Source organism: Vanacampus margaritifer, chromosome 10, assembly GCF_051991255.1.
Source record: "Vanacampus margaritifer isolate UIUO_Vmar chromosome 10, RoL_Vmar_1.0, whole genome shotgun sequence".
Lineage (NCBI taxonomy): Eukaryota > Metazoa > Chordata > Actinopteri > Syngnathiformes > Syngnathidae > Vanacampus > Vanacampus margaritifer.
Window position 1 is genome coordinate 26924779 of NC_135441.1, and position 25408 is coordinate 26950186.

General features: G+C 42.7%; 1 protein-coding gene across 2 annotated transcripts in view; it reads right to left on the bottom strand.

Annotated features, from left to right (window-relative positions):
* Window positions 1-1343: 1343 nt before the first annotated feature.
* The window catches only part of sox3 (SRY-box transcription factor 3), a 110441-nt gene continuing 86376 nt past the window's right edge, over window positions 1344-25408 (bottom strand). Inside the window, exon 6 of one of the 2 annotated variants that reach the window (XR_013295588.1) lies at window positions 1344-2132. The gene's annotated coding sequence lies outside the window, so the exon portion shown is untranslated. Of the gene's footprint in view, window positions 2255-25408 lie in introns of both variants that reach the window. The other variant, XR_013295587.1, reaches the window with a different exon arrangement.

Genomic DNA, 25408 nt, shown 5'->3' on the forward strand with positions numbered 1-25408 from the left:
CTGTACTATATATATATATATATATATATATATATATATATATATATATATATATATATATATATATATATATATATATATATATATATATCTAACGTGGTTGTACAAGTGTGCGCTCCCGCCCCCTTCTTTTTATTTTGTATCCTGAGTCCGGAATTCCGTTTGATGCCCTTGACAAGACGCTTCCTTGCTCCACAAGAAAAACCAACAGATATGCTAATTTCTTTTTTCTTTCTTCCGTCCTTTGCCGCCATCGTGTGGCATTTATAGACAGTTACAAATCTTTTTAGCGGGTGGGTTCCAATTACTCGCGGATTTTTGCAAATCAGGGCAGGGATCAATCTCTTGCAGGTGCAAAACCAGAGTTCACTCTTCATCCAGTTCATCTCAAATGCGTTTTATGATTACTGATGCAAAAGTTAAACATACTAATACAAAATGTGAAACATGGAAGAGGCTTAAATCACGCAGATGTCAACATGAGAAAGAAATGTTGGACTCTGCTACCACCTAGTGTCCTTATTGAAGAAACGCTGATTTGTAGCTGATTATAAGAATAATTCAAGCTAAATAAAGCCCGTGGGAAACAGTATATGTGCATATTTTTCAAACATGTATAGCCTACATAAAGCCTTACTAATATACAGAATTTTGTGTGAGGCAATTAAGTGCTAACAAAAACACTCTATACGCACTATAAAAATCTTGTTGATATTGTTATTCTTATTACTGAGTCGATCGCATGCAAACTATATTCTTATTATTCTCTTCTTGTATAGAATAAGTTAAGTCATAATTACAGTGAATAAAGAGAAAACCACTTCAAGGCCTTAAATATAAAATGAATGACAAACTCCAAACTACACCGGTAACTGCGTGCTTTTATGCCGCGTGACGACGCATTCATTGTGCGACGTTCGTAACCTCATAACCGCGTACGTCTGGACAGTCGTAAATTGTAAATGTTAAGCGTATGCAACAGATTGCTGCAGTTCAAGTCTCATTCCACAAGGTGGCAGTCTCGCAACACGAATGACACACTGCGTCAACCTGTTGTATGGAGGAGAAACCAACCGCAGGAAAGTACGGCTGCACAGCCACAGGTATTTAATATACAGTATTACCCTTTATATATATATATATATATATATATAAACAGAAGCACAATATACTGTAGCTACATGAACACTAAAGCTCATATGTCCAACATTAAAAACTTAAATTTATATTAAACTATGTGCTGTTATACATTCCCTTGTATCAGCTAGGATAGGCCCAGTACTCTAAATGGAATAATAATAATAATAATAATAATAATAATAATAAAACCACCAATCTGCCCTACCTGGCTAGAATTTTTTTATTTGAAAGATAAACACACTTTGAATCCTTGAAGCACATTTCTGGGAAAATTAAAATAACTGCTTTTCAGGAAAAAATAAATAAAAAATGCTTTCTTGTTTGAGTTACCAAACAGCATTTTCAAGTTGATATGACATATACAGTACCACAAATGAATCAATTTACCTTTAACGGTGACCATTCCTTTTGCAGTGAAGCAGTACAGCTTTCAATTTTTAACAAAGCAGTCTTACGCAAACGCTTCAAACCTCTTCTGACCTGTTATTGTCTAGAAAGAATCATCCAGACTTTCAATGTTGATGCGATATAATACCGCGCAGCTCCCTCAGAGTGAGGGAAGAATTTCAAAACATTTCTCAAGGCAGTTCAAGCATTCAAGAGAGCTACTAGATTTATTCTAAGCCGTTTTCAACAATTTGCAGTTTTCCCAGCTCTTTTGTGTCAGATGATCTGCTGTTTCAGATTCTATCAGCACGGGGACTCCCCAAGGATGCGTCCTCTGTCCGCTGTTTTTCTCCGTCCATACGAACGACTGCACCTCAATGCAGTCAGCTATCAAACTCCTGAAGTTTGCAGATGACGCCGCAGTCTTTGGCCTGCATATGGACAGGAAGTGGAGCCGCTGGTGCAGCCAAGACAACTTGGAGCTGAAGACTCAAGACTGTAGAGAAGATCGTGGACTTGGCCACATCCGCCCCCTCACGCTGTTCAACTGCCCTGCGTCGACCGTCGAGACCTTCAATTTCCTGGCAATTACAGTCTCTCAGGACCTGAAGTGGGAGACAAGCATCGACGGCATCCTGAAAACGGTCCAGTAAAAGATGTGCTTCCTGGCACGGCCCGCCACGGGAGCGGTTCAAACAGTTCTATGCAGCAGTCATTCTATCAGTTCCTACACACAAAAAAAAAGGATAATTGCAATGGTCAGTTAGCAGTGCTGGAAAAAAAAATCATTGGACCCCACTGCCCACTTTTGGGGACTTTGACGCTGCAAGAAATCTTCTCAGACCCTCCACATCCTGGTCACCACCTCCTCCAACTCCTTCCCTCAGGTAAGTGCTGTCCAACTATGCACACAAAAACCTGCAGACGCTACAATAGTTTCTTTCCTCTCGCCATTAACTCCCTAAACAGAACAGTTGACTTAAAATTCAGTACTGCTTAATGGTACTTATTCTGCAATACTTGAGAGGTTCATGCAACCGGAGACAACTTTGTTTGTTTCTGCATACTTGGCCATTTTGATAATGTGCCAAAATCACAGATGAATGTGGGGACAGAGTAACAGTATGGATTTGTGGGAAAACAAACAAACATGAAATTGACCTGTTTGAAGAAACCAGATTTCTACTCAACAGCGGCAAATCAGCAACGTTTTGCATTGAATCAACTGAAAAAAAGAGCGTAAAGAATAAAGAATAGAAGTTTGTCAAATATAGGGTGAGCAGACGCTGGGGTTAAAAGTAAAAACAGATGTTTGCAAATGTCTTATTTTGATGACGCACAGAAGATAATCAGTCTTCTTTCATGGAGGACTACAAAAATCTGTGAACAATTTCTGTTGATATGCTAAAATCAGAGGATTTGGACAATTTTGAATTAAAAAATGTCTTCAAAACGATTACTCGATTATTAAAATAGTTGTCGATTAATCGATCAATTTTGACAGCTCTATTCTCATTTGCATCCTCATCAACTTGACAGCAGCACGGATTTATGTAGCAGGCAGGCGTTGACCAGAACTATAAAACTACTTCCTGCTTTCACATCTCCGAATCATGGGAAATGTAGTCCTACCGGGAAGTGTAGTCCTACTAATCCACTGCGGTTGCCAGTCGCCGGTCAGGCAATGCAAGCTGAGTTTATGTTACAGGTGACCGGCGCAAGGTAACTAGCACAGCGAGTCAACCAAGATAGCATTTAGCATTAGCGATTGATGCGAATGTCGGCTACAGCGAGTCAACCAAGATAGCATTTAGCATTAGCGATTGATGCGCGTGTCGGCCATCTTTCGGACGCACCCAACGTCGAAGATTGACTAGCGATGAAATGTGGTGACATTTATTGTATACTATTTAGCGTCCCGCTTTTTAATTTTGAAAATCTGGCCTCCCGAGTCAAATAACACCAAACGGGGCCCTCGGCTGAGGATTTAAAGTGCACGCCGGTTGCCGAATTTGCCGGGCATTCCCTCTCTGGCTCTGGCCTCGTGTGTCTCCGTCGTACTTGTGAATTTAAACTGACAGCCTCTGTGGAAGACTTGGGAGACTTCCCCAGCCATCTGTCTTAGAGGAGCCCCCCACCACCGACCCCCGCCTCCCCCTTTTCCCGCCCTGCACGCATCCCTCATTCCCACACTGGGCCTTTGTCAGCAGTTCCTGTCCGCGGTCTAGGCGTGGCGTGCGCGGAGGCCGGGGCGACCGTGGGCGCTTTCAGAGGCACCTGCAGACGGGACAAAGGGCGAAGGGTGCTGAGGCTGAAGACAGATTGATGCTTTGTGCGCCGGGCCTGGAGAGAGAGCGAGCGAGGGAGAGAGTGGGTTGTTGGGGGAGGAGGGGGGGGGGGGGGCTTAGTTAGCTGAGAAGTTTTTCTGGGAGAGGATTTTCAGGGGTACGGCGGGGTGAAGGAGGTGGTGGGGGGGGGTTGGTCCGTCACTCCGGTCTGTGTGAGTCCAAGCTTTTCGGAGCACCCGGAGAGATTGACAGCCTTTGTGGGCCGCATCCCCCGCACAATGGTCATGCTTTAATGGGCGCTAAAGCTAAGAGAAGAGCTTTTTGGGAGGGGGGAGGAGGAGGGAGGGACGAGGGGTTGGGGGGTGCTGCTCGCTGGCTGCCACGGCGGTGTGGGGAGACTGAAGGGACAGGGGGCCCGAAAGGCTTTACTTCTTTGCTTGCTGGGGACCAATTCACGGGCATTGAGTCGGAGGCTCGTTATTCACTGAATGCGTCCAGTGGAGGAATGCGGCGGCGGCGGCGGCATCAATTAGAATGTGTTTGTCGATAGCAACGGCGGGAAGAAAATCTCTTTCTCTCCTTTTGCTGGCGGGACAACACGGTTCGACTATAGGAGGTGTCAGGGCCACAAAGCCTTTTTTGTGGCGCTCTCTCCATTACATTACCAGTGCAATATGTAAGGTGGGGACTCTTTTGATTTAAATTAAGTGGAAAAAACACTAAATCCTATTTTTATTCAACGGGGAGAATGGACGTTATACTCCATAAAGGTCTTTAACTACTTAGCTGAAAATGGTCCCGGGCTCCCTTTTCACTCCAGCCCAGTGTCTTACTCTCATTGGGGGCATTATATTTATTCAATGGCGGCGGGTCAAAGACAGTCTGTTAAACAGAGTCGCTTGTCGCCTTAACTGCCGCATCACTTCTAATTGTGCATCGCCGGGTCAGCGGTTTGTGGAGGTGTCCCCCGGGAAGAAAGGGCCAGCGGATATGAATTCAAACAGTATCTTGTAAGGTTTTGTCTGGAGTGGGCTCGGGCCACCACTTCAGCCCCACGCGGCTATTTTTTGCTTTCTTTCACGATCATGTCGAACACGGCCGTGGAGAAGGAGAGGAAAACGATCGCATGTCCAGGTTGACACACGATTCCGTTTTTTTTTTGGGAATGTGGAAAAGGCCAGCCGTACACGACCTTCCTACTAATTGGGCTACACTTACGACGATGCTTTTTTTTTTTTTTTCAAGCACACAAGCAGTAAGGTTACGAAAAAACAAACATTCAAAAATTCATTTGATTAACGGAATAAAATAAAAAGTCAAATGCTTTAATTTTTTATTTTTTATTTATTTATTTATTTTTTCTTCTGGAAAGCTCAGTATTGTTCATTCGGTAATTTTACCGATTTGACATGTCATCATCATTGCTCTCCTTTTTTTTTTTGTGTGTGTGTATGTGGGTGATTATGTGTGCGTGCGTGCGGGTGTGTGTGTATTCATGAGTTCACCTAAAACCTATTAAAAAAAATCCCATACCGTTCACCTAAACCGAACACTTCCAGCCAGAGTCGCGAGGCCGTCAGGAGACCCGAGGAAGGACCAAAGAAAAGAAAGGAAAGTGAAATCCAGCACCGACCAGCACACCACCCAGCAGGCCACCAACCAGAGTCCTTCACCAACCTCAACTCAAATGCTTTTAAAGAGACAAAAATGAACAGAAACGACATTTTATGTTTATAAAGCGAACTAAAACTAGCGACAATGGCCTTACTTTTAGTCTTTGGTAATTCATTTCAAACACGAGCCGTTGGCGATGATTTTAAACCTGATTCTAAGTGTATTGATTGAACCCAAATAAGGACGTTTGAGAGCTCGTCACACACAAGTGACATCATCGAGCAGCAGCCAATAGAAAAGCACCTTCAGATGACGAGCGACAAATTTGCTTGATTGACTTTTAACTCAGCCGAAATGCAACGCTAGGTACGAAATGCGCGACTTTTTTCATTTTAACATGGTGTGCACCTGTAATACACGTTTAAAAAACAAAAAACTAATACTGAAACTAAACTAAAACTAAGCATTTTTTTTTTTAAATAAATAAAACTAATAAAAACGGACAGAACCGCCCTGTACTAAATTTGAAAAACAAAACTCAAAACGAAATAAAAAAATATTTAAAATGAAAATTCCCAAACTTTAACAACCCTGCACAGCAGACACCATAATTGGAAGAAAAAAATGAAAAAAGACAAATGCTTCAAAAGTTGCACAATTTAAAAAAAATTTCTAGATACTTGGGAGTGCAAACCATCAAACAGATCACAAGTGTAGAAGCCACTTCTAAAAAAACTGTCTCAGAAAAAGTCTACACACCCCCGTTGTCAGGTTTTTGTAATATTAAAAAAAAATTCTAAACTTTTTCCACCATTTTGACTGTACAACTCTCTTGGTGGGTTAAAAAACATCTTTTAGGGGTGAAATGAAAACAAACACAATTGTACAATCGTGCTCACCCTCTTAGAATTCGATTTGTGAATGTGCTCCGAATCAAGCAGTCACATTCAAACTCATGTCAAACCTGAGTCCGCGCACACCTGCCACCATTTAACGGGCCTCTGGTTAACCCCAAATAAAGTTCAGATGTTCTAGTAGGCTTTTGCCGACATTACTTTTCTTTCTCAAAGAAGTCTGCAGGTTTTGTGCCAGCGCTGACTTGCATTTGGAACTGTTCGTAATTCCTTCCTCCATTTTGATTAAGGTTTGAATTCCAGGAGAAATGCTGTGTTTGCACCAAACATACCTTTCGGAAATTTGCACGATTTTTTATTTATTTTTTTAAAGTCAACTTAGCTTCCAAATTTTGCAAAAAAAACATACGCACATGGGAATATTAGTTCCCAAATTAATAATTTCTACATTTTTGTGAGATAACTTTTCCAAAAGCAATTTTTTTGTCACACCCTGGGCCGATTCCTTTTTTTTTTTCCCCCTCAAGGGGTTGCGGGTCTGCATCCATTTCATCCCCAATTTCCTTGCTTTTAACACAAGATGATACAGATGGCAGTTGTGCTGCGGCGTGATGCAATTGCATTTTTTCCCTCCACGCCTTCGGCTTAATGAGAACTAACTGGCAGGAACCTTCTCGTAGAAAGGTGTCGATTTCAATATGGGCAATTACGCGCCATTTCAAGCCAAACGCGCCAAATTTGCATGCTGTGAAAAGGGCGAGCCGCAGTCGCACAAGTGCATGAAAAGTGCAGTAAATTGGGGCAAACATCGCGACGTGGGGAAAGGCATCTCCGTCGTAATTGATTGTGCGATTGTAAGGGGGGGTCGGGTGGTGGGGGGGGGGGGGGGTCGAAACGCAGGCGGCAATTAAAGGCGCTTCTTCTGCGCGTCAAAGAATTGGCAGGTTATTATGCGGGCCAAGTGTCAGCACATTGGCAATGGTGGAGAGGGGTGGAGGGGGGGGGGATCATTTGCAGCAAAATGCGCTCAAATATGGACAGATGTCTTCTTCATACATGCACGTCAATTGGACTGGGAGAGGAAGGATGGATGGATGGATCATGGATGGCCTCCTAAGAGACAGCACTTCCTGCCCCGAGTACTGAGCGGGCACGAGAGGAAGAGGCTGAGAGAGAGGAGAGGGGGGGTGGGGGGGAGAGACTTCCCTGAAACACCAGTTGATGGCTTTCTCGCACAAAGGCTGGAGTGACGCAGTCTGCGCGGTCGCAGAACAGCCTGCTCTCTGTCTGGGTTCGACCCTGCCGCCGCGCACAAAGGGAAGCTCGAGTAAACGGTCCATGAATGTTGATTAATTGATGCCATTTTTTCGCAGCGTGCCATGGAGATTGAGGGGGGGGGGGGGGGGGGGTCGTCGCCCCGGAGGGAGTGCACGGCGATGTGAGCGTTCCATCCAAATGTTATACAAGTGCAGAGTTGCCCAAAGAAGGCCTGCTTAAAAGTAGGCCTACACATTTGTAGGATTTTATTATTGTTTTTTTGAATCTGTCCTGTTTGGCTCTTTGGTCATGCAGAATTTTCTCTGATCAGGTTTTCTGTGCAAGACTTCTACATAAAGCTACTGAGGTCGTTTGTATTCTTCTGACTGATATTGGATTGAATATTGAAAATGCAGTCGAAAAGAACGGATCGTTTTTGAGGGTATGGACAAAGAGGGAAAAAAAGAGATCAGGCATTGAAGGAGAAGGAAGTACAGTACAGATTCTTTGGTAAACAAATAGCCTACTAAAAGTAGAAGTACTGAAAATTGGAATAGTCGGCCTACAGGCGCAAAAATGTACTTAGAGGTCAAAAGTAACCACAAACTTGTTCTGCCCTCCACTACCCCAAGATCTTAACCTCAGCTGACCTTACTTATAAAAAAGAAACCATAAAAATGTAAGTGAATAAAGTTAACGTAAAAATAATTCAAAAAAGAAATATAAAATATAGTTTAAAAAAATATTAAGGGATAGACAAACACAAAATAAAATTGAACTTTTAAAATAAATAAATAAAAAAAGGGGATAAATGAATACAAAAGAAAAAGTATTTTTTTGAAAAAAATAAAATAAATTAAAATGAATAAAAAGAATAAAATGTTAATCAAGATCCCCCAGTTTTTGTTATTTTTATTTATTTATTTTTTTTACATTGCGCAGGCATTTTAGGAGTTTACAAAAACAAAACAAAAAAAAGCAATGTATGCACCTATATTTTATAAAATAAAATTAACCTTTTGGAAAAAAAAAACATAAAATAAATACACATTTTTAAAATAAAGGGATAAATGAATAAAAAAAATTAAACACTTTTGAAAATAAATAAAAAAATAATTAAAATCAATAAAAACAATAAAATGTTAATCAAGATCCCCCAGTTTTTGTTATTTTTTAATTTTTATTTTTTACATTGCGCAGGCATTTTAGGAGTTTACAAAAACAAAACAAAAAAAAGCAATGTATGCACCTATATTTTATAAAATAAAATTAACCTTTTGGAAAAAAATACCAAATAAAATAAATACATATTTTTAAAATAAAGGGATAAATGAATAAAAATAATTAAACACTTTTGAAAATAAATAAAAAAGAATAAAAAATCAATAAAAACAATCAAATGTTAATCACTGTTTTTGTTTCTTTTTTACGTTGCACCGGCATGCAAGGAGTCTAAAAAAGAAAAAGCAATATAAGCACCTCTATTTTGTAATGTTGTTCGTTTTACACTGTGCTTCATTAGAATATCCGAAAACATGACCCGGCTTCAAGTCGATGTATTCAACTCTGTGTTTAACAGACTGGGTCGCTCGACCTGTCATCATGTTCATTCATTCAACTTTTATGCATCAAAAGTAATCGTGGTATCAGCATTCGGTCTCGGGGAATGCGCGTACTACTCGTCATTGGCCTGCAAAAAAAGTGATACGGAACATCCAAAGCAGTCACAGCAAACCCGGTCGCATTGTCACGTCGGCCTTAATCCCCTCCGCTTCAACCCTGTGAGCGCTTGCCAGTAAACAAAGTTCCAAAAGCCGGCCGGGTCTCGCTGGCATCCTTTGACTCCCGCCGGAGCTCAGGTGGCGAGGGCCCGCCGGGAAGGTTCCCACGATGGGACTGCAGGGCTACAGGTGTCCCCGGAGAACGAGGGTGGCCCCGGGCGAGGAGGGGCCAAGCGCTGGCCCGTAGCCCGCCTCAATGGAGGGATCCCAGGGCCCGGCTCAATAGGCCCGGGTTCCACTTGATGGGGAGAGAAAGGAGCGTTTTAGCCACTGCCCAGCAGGAAAGATCTGCTTGTGGGAGACCTCTTTCAGGACTCGGTGTTTGTCTGAAGGCTGTCACAGCAGATGAGTACTCAGCAAACAGCGTGAACAAGGATTTGAACCAGAAAACCAACAGAGCCTTGACAATATTGTGATTGGGCCTTGTCTCCTTGGAGGGGGCTGAAAGCTGAATTGAGAGCAGGAACAAGTGTGCATTCAAAGCGGGGGCCGACCAGCCTTTGGGACGTGTTTTATGGTTTTGAGGACTGTATGCGGCGGATAAAGCAAAGTCATGTTAATCTCACGGGCTTTTCTTTCACCTGAAAGACGCCGACGACAAAGACGCGGCAAAGTCAGACGTGAATGAGACCTCGACGCTCTCCTGACCCGGGACGGACGACACCTTGTAAAGTTCTTGAAGTGGAGAAAAAAGGCGTCACAAAGAGCTTGTTTGTGTTGCTGATAAAAAAAAAATAATAATAAAAAACTCGCCTAATGAAACCAATTTGGGCGCCACATTTTGTCCACATTGCCTCGGATGTCGGACGCCTGCGTTTGAGTTCCGAGTCAACACAAACAGACAAAGTCAATGGAAGCATTGACTGGTCTCTTACCACCAATTAATCAATTAATCAATTAATCAAACAATAATTGAGCCGCATATTTTTCAAAAACTGCCAGTGGGAGCGTTAACAATATCAAACATATCAAATGATCTGGAATGGCATTGAAAGATGATATGGAATGATTTTGGTGAAAAAAAATTGTCAACATGTTGGTGGAACAATATTAAAGATGTGTAATGATATTGATTGATATGGAATGATTTTGGTGAAAAAATGAGGAATATATTGACTCATATTAAAATATGTGTAATGGTATTGAAAGATGTGGATTTATATCGAAAAATGTCAAAGGATATTGATATTGAATGTTTTTGCCGAAAAATGTGCAACACTGTGTAAAAATGTGCAATGATATTGAAAAATGTGGAATGATATGGTGTGATGTGGAATTGTATTGAAAGATAGGGAATGGCATTGGGTGATATTGACGACTGGTAGGACTCAAAAATATGGAATGATATTGACTGATATTGAAAGATGCGGAATGATATCGAATATTATTGAAAGACGTCATTAATAAGTTTGATGGAAAATGTGCAACACGGTGAAAAATGTGGAATGATATGGTGTGATGTGGAATTGTATTGAAAGATAGGGAATGGCATTGGGTGATATTGACGACTGGTCGGACTTTGGTGAAAAATATGGAATGATATTGACTGATATTGAAAGATGCGGAATGATATCAAATATTATTGAAAGACGTCATTAATAAGTTTGGTGGAAAATGTGCAACACGGTGAAAAATGTGGAATGATATTGATTGAAATGGAGCGACCTGACCTTGAAAAAAATGGCGAGGTCACCGCACGGGAATTCTTCCACGCACGCCCACGATGACTCACGCCGGCACATGTTTGCTACGGACACGGGATCAAGCATGCGTGACTCATGCCGCTTAAGCACTTTTATAACAATTTGTTATTAGTGACGATACAAATAGCCAGTTGGATTTTCATTCTTCACAGTATACATTTGTAGTCCATTAACATACAACGTATAAAGTATACAAAACAATCTAATGTTTGGTAAAGTGTTGTTTTTGCAGTCATTTTGTCGTCTGTAGGCTACTAAAATAGTCTCATGGGTGTGACTGCCAACTCTTTATTGGTCTATGACAATTATGTGACAATTATGTAACAATTATGACTGAGCTCTGAACTCTGCCTAGCAACAATTGGCCACGCTGTCATAATAACAACAATCATAATACAGAAAGTTGAATTCAGTCCGTGAACGCTCAGTGGAAACACCGAAACAATCTTTACCTATTGAAATAATGGAAATACCAACATTTGGCTTCAATTTCAACAAATTTTGTGATGCTTTTTAATGAGAACATTTGTTCTTTTTTTTTTTTTCTTTTATTAAACTGTAGCGTTTTTACATCATTAAATAGAATATAATATTAAAAGATTCCTATTTTCAGTTTTTTTTTTTTTACTTTGTAGGTTTTTTATGCTTATATTATAGTAAGGCAATTAAAAATAAATATGTGATAAATATAGGTCCCCCCAAAATCACAAAATTTTGCAAATGTCGAACTGTGTTGATTGGTCGTATACTAATAACTCATTATCTTACACTTTTATAATCAAATAATAATAATATTTTTTTTTCCTTTCATCGTTATCCATTCTTCTGACATTTTTACACTTGAATGTGATTTGGTTTGAAATTGGGCCTGCGAAAGCAACAGGTGGAAAACAAACACGAGTGGGGAAGCGCAATGAAAGCAGATGACGGCGAAAGCAAACTGATTATGCGCCCGCGTTTTTGTTTCCGCTCTGACTCGGTACACGTTTGGGGAGCCATTGACCCATTTGTTGGCGAGGGAGAGGCGCGCACAAAGAGCAATGTTGTCTCTTGGAGGAGTTGGGCTAACTTTGAAGGCTTGTGAAGGGAGGGGGGGGGGAGTGGAAGCTGTGTGGGGGGGGGGGGGGGGGGGGGTTGGGAAGTGGGGGTGGGGGGTCTAGTGATGGAATGGGCCGGGAAGGACTGTGACTTCTCCATTGAGAGCGCCGGGCCACGCTGGATTAGCTTGATTTGCCTGTGAATGGGCTCGGGCCATTCTTCTTGTTAGGGAGCTGTCACATCGAATTGAGAAAGTGAAAACCTTCTTTTATCAACCTTTTCCAAGTGAAACTGAACAGGCAATCAATAACTGAATTCAGCCTGAGAGGGGCAAAGTCAAGCAGAATGATATGGGCCTGTTACAAAAGGGCTGTTTTGTCAAATCGTTAATGGGGGGAAAAAAAGAGGATAAACTGATGTCATTTTTTTTTTTTTTGCTTCTTTGCCACGGATGCTGTTGAATTGAACAGAAAATACACATTTTAAACCATCTACTAGGACGGTTGTTTTTAGGCGTTGATTTTAGTTACAACTCATATATGTTCGTCAATTGTAATAACACAATAACGAAGCTTTCATTGCAGTATTGCTGCAATGAAATCCAAATCAACTTTTAAAAGGGATATGAAAGTATGTGAGCATTTTGGGTCCGTTCCGTCTATCTTCTGTTAAACTTATCATCCTACATCGCAAAGGTGGTGTAAATATATGTCATTTATGTTACTACATTGTAATAAAACAGTAACTAAGCTTTATTTGGAGTAGTGCTGATCTAAAATACAAATCAACATCTGTAAGTGTTACAAAGTGTCCTAAGAGTTCCATTTTGCACTTAGGTGGCATAAATGTAGATTTTAGTACGTAATAACATCGTAACTAAGCGTTATTTAGAGTATTGCTGTGTTCATTGGTCTAAATTGTCTAAATTGAATTGTGCAATTTGACTCTTTTTCAAATTTGTATTTTCTGTTCAACTCAACAGAGATAGCATAAATGTGTGTTATTACACCATAATATCATAACAACTAAGCCTTTCGAGTGCTATTGTCTGTCAAATTCAACAGGCTAAATATAGCTACATTTGAAAATTTTTTTTTTTTTGCATGAAACCAAAACTGTAAAACTTTTATTCCAAATACAAAGTTTTTGCATGAGTCATCTAAGCATTTATGTTATTTTTTTTTAAACTGCTGAAGTTTGATTTCCTCAAATATCACTTGAATTTGAACTACTTTCTTATTACATGATGATGACACCCATTTCGCAAAGTGCTGAATAAAAGCCGAGCGAAGAATCTGGGCCGGCTCCCTTTTTTTTCCCGGGCCGAACAACACCATATTGTTTTGGAGTTTCATTATATTGACCTTATTGTGTCTTTGTGCTTGTACTGACACCGCGATAATGCCTGAATACGGAGGGAATTATGCTCCGTATAAAAAGATCCCATCGTGGAGGATCGCTTCAATTATCCCACTACACATTGACAACATGCGCGGAATACAAAAAAAAACTCAAGCTTTAGTCCAAACTGCTCTCAAGGCGCTCTTCAAACATTGTTTAGGCTTTTGTTAGCGGGCCGCAGGAACATCGCGGCCTTCAATGGAAATAAAGGAAAGAAATACAACTCGGCTGATACATTAACCGCTTTTACACAATGCATTTTAAAACCCTTAGCTTATATTTGTTTTTGCAATTTTCTCTCTGTTTCTTTAAAAAAAATATTTCTTCCCTCATTTGGCTCCTCTCACTTCGAAGGGGAAAAAAAAAAATGCACATAAGCGATTGTCTGTGGCTGCACATTCAAACCATTCATCAACAAAATTTCCTTTCCGTTTTCACGCCGCGCGGTGAAAATGAGTCGGATCATTTGGCCTCATCAATCAGTCGGGTAATTGACGTCCGCGGCGTTACACACTTAATTGAGCACCTTGATTGTTGCCTGTCATCATTCCCCGGAGTCGTCTGATTCATTAGCGCACATTTCAGCAATCCATCTCATGGCTTTTACGCGTAGCAGCTTTCGTCTTTATTCGTTGCTATTTTAAAACTGTGATTAAAAAAAAAAAATACTGGAAAAGTCCATCTTGTGTGCGCGCCATGAAAAATGGCAACTGCTCACAACAGCAATTATTCACTTGAATATCTTAATTGGTTTCAAAAATGAGACGTGTGTGATGTGCAGGAAATGGCAAACAAAGCGCAACACTTATCTGCCGTAGTACCAAGACTGGCCTGTGAGAGGCAGCATGACACGAGACATCCAGAAAGAATAGTAGTAGAAGAAGAAATGCAAGAAGCTAGGCTAGGTTAGCACGTTTGTTGCGCTTTCATCTCCTTAATGATTTGTCGACCTAGTGCTACTCGATGATGGAAAAAATAATAATCCCGATTATTTTTGGCAATAATTCAAATCACAATCATTCAAACGATTATTTAATTTTTGGTACAAAACAAGAAAATATTTAAACATTTAAAAATATTAAGATCAATTAAAAAAATAAATAGGAACACTATAATTATGTAATTTCCTTTTAGCCCAAACAGAATTGATCATATATATTTACAATAATATGCATTTATTTATCTATGTTGGCAAAAATTTGAAGTTGGAGTGCAGCATGTGTGTGCACTGTGCAATAAATAGGACAATCATTTATTTTTTGGTACAAAACAAGAAAATGTTGAAATATAAAAAAAATAAATAAATATTGAGACTATACTTATGCAATTTCCTTTTGGATGAAACAAAATTTACTAAATGAGTTATTTTAAAATGTAAAAATGGTGCAAAAATATAAATACAAACATCTAAAAAATAAGTATTAATATTTTTTTTTTTTTACGATTATGCCGCTTTTGTAATTGTGGAGTGTGATCGAATTGTAATTGAATTTCAATTAATTGCACAGCCCTATGTCGACCCATCAACCGTATTATTATTTTTGATTTGATTTTACCACCAGATAATCACTCAGGATAAAATTTTAGAAACAGTCAACAATCAGGTCTTTCTTATATTTGATTATAGGGAGTGTCAAATGCTCAAATTTGGGCCGATTGTTGGTATGTGTGTATGTATTGTATATTCAACAATGATCCATTTTTGTTATCAATCATCTGAAAAATGAGACTTTTACACACCCGGCAACACAGAATAATCGTTCTGGATAATCTCTCAAAGTGATCGACCAATCGGAATCTGCTGGTATGAAAAAGAAGGAGGGGAAAAAATCAAATTAGGCCGGATTATCTGTTTGTGTATACCTTGATTGACAGATTGTCAACCCCCTTTTAACCATTTTAGACCTTGACCATTTTTTTGGGGAAGGAAAACTCACTTGAAAAACACAACACACACCACAGGATAATCAGCTAGGATAATCATGTCGACATCCAACGATTGGACATTGGCTGACTTTGGATAGATACTTTTTAATTCTAACTATAAAAAAATAATAATAATAGCAATAATTACATTCAATCATAAACGGTGGTAAACTGCCACATTACACCTGATTATCGTTTTTTGTACTCCCAAAATCCACCCAGTCATGACACAGGTTAGGACCCTTAAGGCCTCCGAGGGGCGGAATGAGGTTGCAGGGGTCACGCTCTCATCTCCCGATTGGCAAAAAAGGTGTAAGGTAGCACTAGCATGAGTGTGCGTGTGTGGTTTCGGGGCGGGATGCGTGGGAGGGTGGGGGGGGTTGGGTGGGGGGGTGGTTTGGCTTGTTCCTTAATTGAGTTACTAGATGACTGCCGTTTCCCACATTCCTGCCCTGAGCTAACGAGTGGGGTTAAATCGAGAAAAAAAAAGGCCGGCAGTTCCGACTGGTGAGCGCAGCTGCGAGGCAATTATCATCAAGCATGCGCGCATCGTGCACGCATCTGTGTACAAACAATCCCACAGCTGCCGCCATTTACCCAGTCTGTGTGTGTGTGCGTGCGTGCGCGCGCGCGGGTGCACATAGAAAGCGCAGGTTCACCCGGAGGCTCGTCTCCGACACCTTCGCAGGCGTCACAGTTGAAAAGGAGCCGTGTGCGTGTGATTCTTTCACACGTTAACCTCAGTTTTTGGACACAAGTGGATTGTATTTTCCTTTTTTTTTTTTTTTTTTAAGGCAAAACAAGTTTTGACGTCTTTAGCCGTCATTGGCAGTCAATGAGTGGAACTTTTTGGTTCCAGTGAACCCTTACAGGGAAGCCATTTTTCCAAGCACCCGCTCAACATACCAACAATTCGACAACATAGCTACGATGTGTCCCTCCGAATACCATTTTGGTCTTAAAAATTGAATTATTAGATTGTTCATAAAATGAAAGTCATCCATTTTAGAGAAATTTTTTTTTTCGTGTTATGAGATCAAGTTTGAGAACAAAAAGTCAAAGTTTAGCGAGATTAGCCTAAAACCCATTTATGAACATTTTCCCCTAAAACTTTTTGATTTGTAATTGATTTGGTTACGGTAGTTTAAAAATGACATAAAGAAAAGTGTAACGGGTGAACTTAAAAAAATATGACTTTATTCTTTTAAAATAACACCTTCCATTCTGGAAAAAAAACATCTTCATACTTCATACTTCAAAAAAAGCTTTATTCCTCCAATTCACGAAAAGATGGAGCTGCCAATTGGGATTTTTTTTTTTTTACTGGCGAGTACGTTTGAACGTATTTACAGTACATTCAAACGTACTCACAAATACGTTCAAACGTACTCGTAAATACACTCTAAAAACTATGGGTCAAAAAATGGACTGATCTTCTACTTGGGTCATTTTGACCCAACTTTGAGTCAAGAAATGTGTCTTTTGGTGTAAGACAACTCATAAATATTGACTTGGGTCACTTTGTATGAAAAACCCAGAAAGTTGGGTCAAATTGACCCATAAAGTGGATCGGTCCATTTTTGATCCATAATTGGATTACTTTTGAGCCAACTGTTTTTAAGTTTAGAGTGTACGTTCAAGCACTACGTTTAAATGTACTCGTGAGCACGTTTGAACATACAAATAATACCCTGTTGCATTATGGGAAAATATGCTATGTTTGTAGCATTTAACCTACAAGTACTTTCGAAGGTTTTTAAAAAAACACTTTAATAATTTGGGGTTGTCAGATTTATTGTATTTTATGCCACCGTCTTTTTAAACCTTTCAAACGACCCAATGCCAAATTCATTATGTATTAATTCATAGCGTAATTATTTGTGGTGATACATCTGATCTCTTGATACATTTTCATATACGGTACTGCAGTCGGACCCCCAAACGCGAAACCACTGCCCTCCAAAAGTGCGAGTGGTCCAGTGAGAGTGCGTGTCTCCATTTGCGAGCCCAGCGTGATGGTACGAGGGTCCGCTGAAGGATGACTTTATGACACGGCGGGGACAGCTTCAGGGCCAGAAGAGGAGGGGGGAGGGGGGTTTGGGGTGGGCGGGGGAGGGGGAGGGGGAGGGGCTGTCAGCTCGGAGGGGGCTGCGCTCAGGAGCCAGCGGGAGGCCAGCTTGGCCCCTAGGATGCCTCGTCACCACGGCAAAGCCCCGGAATGCGCCGGCACACAAAGAGCTCCCGGGGGCTCAGAGGGCACTCCGATTTGATAACCACATTAAAGTCCCGGCAACATCTGCTGGGGTGCGGGAGAAAGGCCGAGTGGCGGGCTTTAACCCCCCAAAACTGGGATCATTAACCCTCAGCCCTGTGAGAGAAGGGGGACAACAGCTCTCTTATTTGTCAGCCGCAGCGCACAGGCCTGCGGGGGCTAATATTTTACTAAAAACAGCGTGAGAAGAGAAGCGTCCGCGGGCACCATGCAGAGGCCGCCCGCCCGAACACTTTACATACGCGCATTAGCGCTAAACGCAGGCGGAAACTCGCAACGTAAACATTTGCAGAGCCCGTTAAGTAGATGCTCGCTGTGTCTCCGGCGCAGGATTTAAAGGATACAGCACAATCGCTTTTGTTGAGAAGCCAGAACTGAACTGAAATCTGAGGTTTTTTTAGGGCCTGACCGATTAATCGGCCACCAATTATAATTGGACGATTATTGCCCTTCAAATATCGACCAAAAACGATCGGCCAATTGGGCCAAATGGCCCATTATTTTGCCCTTAAAAATGTTATCGAAGAAAACCAAAGATTCCGACGCTGTGAAAGTACCCTGAATCCACCATTTTGCTAGCGTAGCATTAGCAACTATCAAGTGTGTAGCGCATGTTATTCTGTTGTCCCTAAGCTGTAACTGTAAAACTAAACACACACGACGATAAGAATTACATCACTGAATAGTCAAATACAAAACGTGCTTAATTTTTCAAAACGTCGCTAGCCTAGCGCTAATGCTAAAAGCGAAGGGAGGATCCCATTCAAATGCTAACTGGAAGCTAGCATCGACTTCGGGAGTGTTTTTCCTTCAAATCACGAATTTTTGTGGGAACACATACACACAGGTAAGATAACACACAAATACACAATGGCACAAATTCTTTCCAATGTGTGAAAAATTATTTATCTATATATATCTATATATATATATAGGATCGTATGCCGAAAAACGTTTCTTGGGAGGAGTAATATGGCGGCCTCGCTGCTTTCAAAGTCTTGGCCTTTCGGCTATTCAGATCATCAGTACATATTATTCGATTTTCCTGTTTGTCATTATTTTCACTGATTGGCTCGGAGAACTGACTTGATTCTGTTGCTTCCGTTTGCCAAGTCGCCAAATACGTTTCGTGCTCAGACAAGAAGGAAATGACCTTCCGCATGCGTTGTGCGGCGTTCCAGTTTCCTCCCGAGTTGTTAAGGATGGAGAAATAACAGGTGTCCCTTCACAAAAGCCACACGTTTCAGGCTTCCAGGATGCTGCGGTGAGATCGTGGGTCAGCGCCAAGCCGCTTCCACCTCCACAGGTTTCAAAGCGGGGGCCACCTCGCTGTAATGAATAATTAGGGAAACAAAAGGCTGACGGGGGAGCGAGTGGCGGAGGCAGGAGGCCGGGACGAAGATGTGGAGGGCCTAATGCGCCGACAACAGATGCGGCCAGGAGATGAGGGTGTGCCCCCCCCCCCAACGATGCGTCATAGAAAACAACATCCAAAATGTATTCCCTGGAGATGAGGGTCTGCAGGAGGTGCCCCCCCCCCCCCCCCGATGCACAAAGTCCTCAAGTGCCTCCGCACAAGTAAGCCCATTCACTGCAGCTCATTACATGGGCAATTAAGTGCTGGGTTGGGTGGAGGTGGGTGGCGGACTCGGTGTGTGTTAGGGGGGGGGGAGATCAGGTCCATTAATAAGTAATGATGGCAAGTAAGTACAAATACTTAGTTACTGCGCTTAAGTAGATTTTCAGGTATCTTCACATTCCGTTTGGTTTTCCTGACACCGTTTTACGTTTAGTCGCAACATTACAAGCGGAAATCTGTATTTTCTACTTCTTTTGTCAAAATAGACTTTTGACTTGTTACTAAATCCGCTGCAACGTGTAGAGAGATCAACCTGCACTTTAGATTCCATTCGATTGAGACGTTTAGGAAATGGAGCCGGTCTTTTTCTGATTTTTTTTTAAATTCTCGTAAGCACAGAATCACAAATTCTGCGTCTACACCACATTGCTGAAAATCGGAAGTACTGTAAGTGTAAAAAATAAATATGTATTTATTTTAAATGCTGCCACAATTGTTTAAAGATGTAACAGACAATAAAAAAAAAATGTACAAGTGCTTTGACGGGACAAAAAAAAAATAAATGGAGATTTGAATGAAATAATTACAATAATTATTACAATTGACAGTAAAAATGCACTTTTACTTTTTACATTTAAATTTCTACTTAAGAAATCAATACTCATCTTTTTATTATTATTATCATTTTTTTAACACAATAATTCGTACTTCTACTTGAGTACACGAGTGAGTATTTCTGCCACTCGAGTCACATCAAGTATCGAAACCCTCAGCGATCCAATTCAGCCCCGCCCCCTTCAGCAGCCCACCAGGCGGGCAATCCCCTCCCACCCCCACCTCCGGCTCCTTCACCTGGGCCGGGGTCTCTATGGACACCTGCCTCTCCTTAATGAAGATCCATGGCTTCATTTCCATTTCTGGAGTCATATCAGAGACCGGCGAGCACAAAACAGGCCTGTTTCGGACCCGGCCCGGAGAGCCGGATAGAATGACACGGCTAAGTGCCCCGGCAGAGCGGGGCAGCTGCGGAGCCTGAAAAATAGGATTTGGTCGGGGGCATGTGAAGTGGGGGGGGGGGGGGGGGGTCTCGCTTGGAGAGGACTTGATGTTTGGATTGGTCACAATGGCGGCCGTGTGCTACCTCGCTCGCTCCTTGCCACTAATGAGGCTTTCTGCGGGGCTTGAGGAGAAGGTTGGAGGACCCCCTCGCGCACGCGCACGTGCACGCGCACGCGCACGCGCACGCACACACATGCAGGCCGCACTCCTGCCCTCTTATGTGCGCAACAACAGCAGCCATGCCATCTCTTCACCATATTGTACAATGTGGCGCTCTCACGCACGCACGCCAGCGCAGATGTTCACACTCACACAGACCGGTCCAGACCGAGATTCTCAAACCCTCAAACTCGGGTCCCGATCGGTTTGACAAGGACACCAATTTCAACATAGGGGATGGGTACCACACAAAATCTTCGCAGATTTTTACAATGACATGTTCACAATTTTTTGACACAGAAATTTGTGATTTAACGAGAATAAAGTCATATTTTATCCAGAAAAGTGACGTTATATATACAAAAATCCTAATGTATTTTGCTGGGATTAAAAGCAAAAAAAAATCTGAATTAAATCAGAATATCAGTTTAATGATCTTTAATTATCCAATTTTCAAATATCAAACTTTATTCCTGTGAAAACTGAAAAAAAAAGTGCATTTTGGTTTGAGGGAAAAAAGGGACTTTGTTTCTTTCTTTTTTTTTTCTTTTTTTTTTTCTGGGAGATCTCAGTATTGATCATTTGAAATGTCATCATCATTGTTCTCCCTTTTTTTATTTATTTTATTTTTTTTATGTGTGTTTGTGTGTGCGTGCGTGCGTGCGTGAGAGAAAAAAAAAAAAAGAATTCCCATACCGTTTCTTTCTTTTTCTTTCTTTCATTATCAGCCTTCTGTTCAATTAACCTTCACAATGCGTATCCTACATAAGAATGACAAATGTGTTTTTTTTCAAGGAAAATGTCAAATTGAATAGTAAAAAAAAAAAATTGTTTCTTCAAAAGTTTACAAGAAAGATAAAAATGAACAATCGTATTTCCAAGATAAAGTCATAATATATTAAATTCAAAGAATGTCAAATTTTGACAAGTGAATTTCAAAAATGCAATTTTCTTGGTGTAATGCCGCTGCACAAATTATTATTATTTTTTCCATCAAAAACAATAACCCTGCCCTGAAACCCTACCCTTCATTTGGAACCCTAATTTGAAACCCCATCCCTTGCTAGAAGCCCCTCTATGAAATCTCAACGCTGAATTTGAAACCTGAACCCTGGCTTGAACCTCTAACATGGCTCGAAACTCAATTTTAAAACCCTAACCTTCATTTAAAAGCCTTTCTTGGAAAGACCCATTTGCAACCTGAAACGCGGGTTCAAGCCCTAATTTGAAACCCTAAATCCGTCTTGAACTCCGATATTGAGACGCGACTCAAACGTCCTCCATTCATGAAAATATGTGCGCCCCCAACCAAGCGCCCCCTCCTCAATGCCGCTCCGTCCCTGTCCTGTTAGCCTTGTGTGTGCAGGTGGCCAGTGTGTGTGTGTGTGTGTGTGTGTGCGTTGTGTGCGTGTGTGTGTGTGCGTGTGTGTGTCTTTCACTACAGTGGTTGAGACTGTGCTTGTTAACATGTTCTAGCTCACTGACTCTTCTCATTCCCACCCTGGGGGAGGTAAATTTTGTGTGTGCGTGCACATGTGTTTGTGTGTGTGTGTGTGTGTGTCTTCTAAACCAGGTGATGAAGAGGAGGAGGGGGAGGAAGAGGAGGAAAAACAAACACGGTGACACCTCGGACGTATCCTGTGACTGACCTGAAATGAACTTTTTTTTTTCTCTCACTTGAACGCATCCAAAAACAAAACGAAAAGACATTTTGTATACGAAGATATTTACGGGGTGTCAAAACGTGTCGTCAAATTTGAAGACTTGTTCAAATCAGTGCTACAGAAAAAAATAATACAGAAACAAAAATACGTGGCCAGCATCAGCCGCCAGATAAAAAGCCTCTGATACTAAAATAATAATAATAATAATAGTAATAGTAATGTGGTTACATCATCTTCTTCAAAGGTCTTAGAGCCATGAATGCCGAAAACTATTTTTACTCATCTAAAGACATCCAGACTTTCAATCTTGAGACAACAAAATGCTGCACGGCTCCCGCAGAGTGAGCGAAGAGGCGGAGTTTTACGACAATAACGATGGCTTGACTTGACACATTTCAGGAGAGTTCACTGATTTGATCTGAAGTTGTTTTCAACACTTTAAATTGGTAATAAAAATAATAGAAAACAAACTGATATGTAAAAATAGGAAATTGACCATATATGGACATAAGAGGTTTCCTCTTAACAATCTAAGAAATAATACTTTTTGATAGGGGTGTCAGGCAATTCATTTTTTTTTATCGCGCCAAAGGTACTTTCAATTAACTCACCCCTTCTTTTTAATGATGCAATGTTTTGTAATAGCTTTAAACACTTAAAAAATAAAAAAAAGGAAAGTAGCTTTTGGCATTACAAGAATTTCTAACATTGATGCCATGTCGGCGTTCACTTTCCAAACTGAGAAATTCACAGCTCAAGAACAACAACTACTCCAAGTAATTGAGCCGCTTGCGTGAAGGGGCGGAGCCTGATGATGTTAGGTGGTTTAGAGGGTGAGGTTGGGGGTCATCTAGGTGCTCACGGTGTCATTTTGCGGGCCCCTCTGCACTCACCTGGAACCGAGCACTTCCCCTCCCCGAGTCTTATCAGTTCCCAGAGGAAATACCTGCTCCAGGTAAACACGACCCTTTGACCCCCGTCGGCCATCCGCCCTTAACGCGTCCCGACCCGGAGCCCGTCCCGGTCCCGAGCCGGCGATGAGCTCTGCCTCGCGGCTCCGCGGTCAGATCGCTGGAAGAGCGTCGGGACCGCGTGGCAACAACGCGGCCGGGTCCGACCTCTTCCTCCTCCTCGCTCCGTCTCCAAAGTAATCTTATCAGGTGTCAGCAAATATCGGCTCTTATCCAGCCGGCAAAGTCTGTTTGCGTTGTCTCGCCGAGTGATTTATTGGAAGGAAGGCGGAATGAACGACATCGCCGCCATCTTCATATTTGGGGAAATATGATGAGGTCTCAAAGTGATTACGTTTAAGATGGGTTGTTATTCAAATGGACTTTTAATGACTTTAAGCACAATTAATAACACTTGATTTATTTTTAACGACTAGCGTCATGAAAAATGTTTTGATCATGACAGGACAAACGTCCCCTTCCTCCCTCCACTTTTAATACACTTGCACGGAGGCATTGTGAACGGTCGCCGATGAGAGCAAGTGAACACATACTGTACATGCTGAGCGGGATTCGGGTCCGGTGATTGACTTGGCCGTTGCATAACAGTTCACTTTGCAACAGTCGTCCTCGTTACAGTCGAGTCGTCCTCGTTACAGTCGAGTCGTCCTCGTTACAGTCGAGTCGTCCTCGTTACAGTCGAGTCGTCCTCGTTACAGACCAGTCGTCCTCATCACAACCAAGTCATCCTCGTCACTGCCAAGTCGCGTTCAGCCAAGTCGTACGCGTTGAGTCAAGTCATGGCAACCAGTCTACTCGCGTCCTGTCCAGTAATGGCGACTCGTCTACTCGCTTCCAGTCATGGCCTACTCGTGTATTAGTCATTAGTCATGGGATCCAATCCAGTCACGTCACGTCCAGTCACGGCGCCCAGTCCAGTCATAGCACCCTGTCCACTCACGTCCCTTCCAAGTCATGGCGCCCAGTCCGGTCACGTCCCATCCAGTCATGGCGACCAGTCCTGCCCAGGCATGGCGACCAGTCCCATCCCATCCAGCCATGGCGACCAGTCCAGTCCCATTCAGTTATGGCGCTGAGTCCAGTTCCACCCGAACCAGTCATGGCGTCCAGCCATGGCGACCAGTCCGGTTCCTGTCCAGTCATGGACGACCAGTCCGTTCCAGTCATTGCGACCAGTCCGGTCCCGTCATGGCGACCAGTCCAGTCTCGTCCAGTCCAGTCATGGCGCCCAGTCCGGCCCCTTCATGGCGACCAGTCCAGTCCCGTCCCGTCCAGTCATGGCGCCCAGTCCAGTCACGTACCATCCAGTCATGGCGACCAGTCCAGTCCCATTCAGTTATGGCGCTGAGTCCAGTTCCATCCCATCCAGTCATGGCGTCCAGTCATGGCATCCAGTCCGGTTCCTGTCCAGTCATGGACGACCAGTCCGTTCCAGTCATTGCGACCAGTCCGGTCCCGTCATGGTGACCAGTCCAGTCTCATCCAGTCCAGTCATGGCGCCCAGTCCGGCCCCTTCATGGCGACCAGTCCAGTCCCGTCCCGTCCCGTCCCGTCCAGTCATGGCGCCCAGTCCAGTCATGTACCATCCAGTCATGGCGACCAGTCCAGTCCCATTCAGTTATGGCGCTGAGTCCAGTTCCACCCCATCCAGTCATGGCGTCCAGTCATGGTGACCAGTCCGGTTCCTGTCCAGTCATGGACGACCAGTCCGTTCCAGTCATTGCGACCAGTCCGGTCCCGTCATGGCGACCAGTCCAGTCTCGTCCAGTCCAGTCATGGCGCCCAGTCCGGCCCCTTCATGGCGACCAGTCCAGTCTCGTCCAGTCCAGTCATGGCGCCCAGTCCAGTCCCGTCCCGTCCAGCCATGGTGCCCAGTCCAGTCACGTACCATCCAGTCATGGCGACCAGTCCAGTCCCATTCAGTTATGGCGCTGAGTCCAGTTCCATCCCATCCAGTCATGGCGTCCAGTCATGGCGACCAGTCCGGTTCCTGTCCAGTCATGGACGACCAGTCCGTTCCAGTCATTGCGACCAGTCCGGTCCCGTCATGGCGACCAGTCCAGTCTCGTCCAGTCCAGTCATGGCGCCCAGTCCGGCCCCTTCATGGCGACCAGTCCAGTCTCGTCCAGTCCAGTCATGGCGCCCAGTCCAGTCCCGTCCCGTCCAGCCATGGTGCCCAGTCCAGTCACGTACCATCCAGTCATGGCGACCAGTCCAGTCCCATTCAGTTATGGCGCTGAGTCCAGTTCCATCCCATCCAGTCATGGCGTCCAGTCATGGCGACCAGTCCGGTTCCTGTCCAGTCATGGACGACC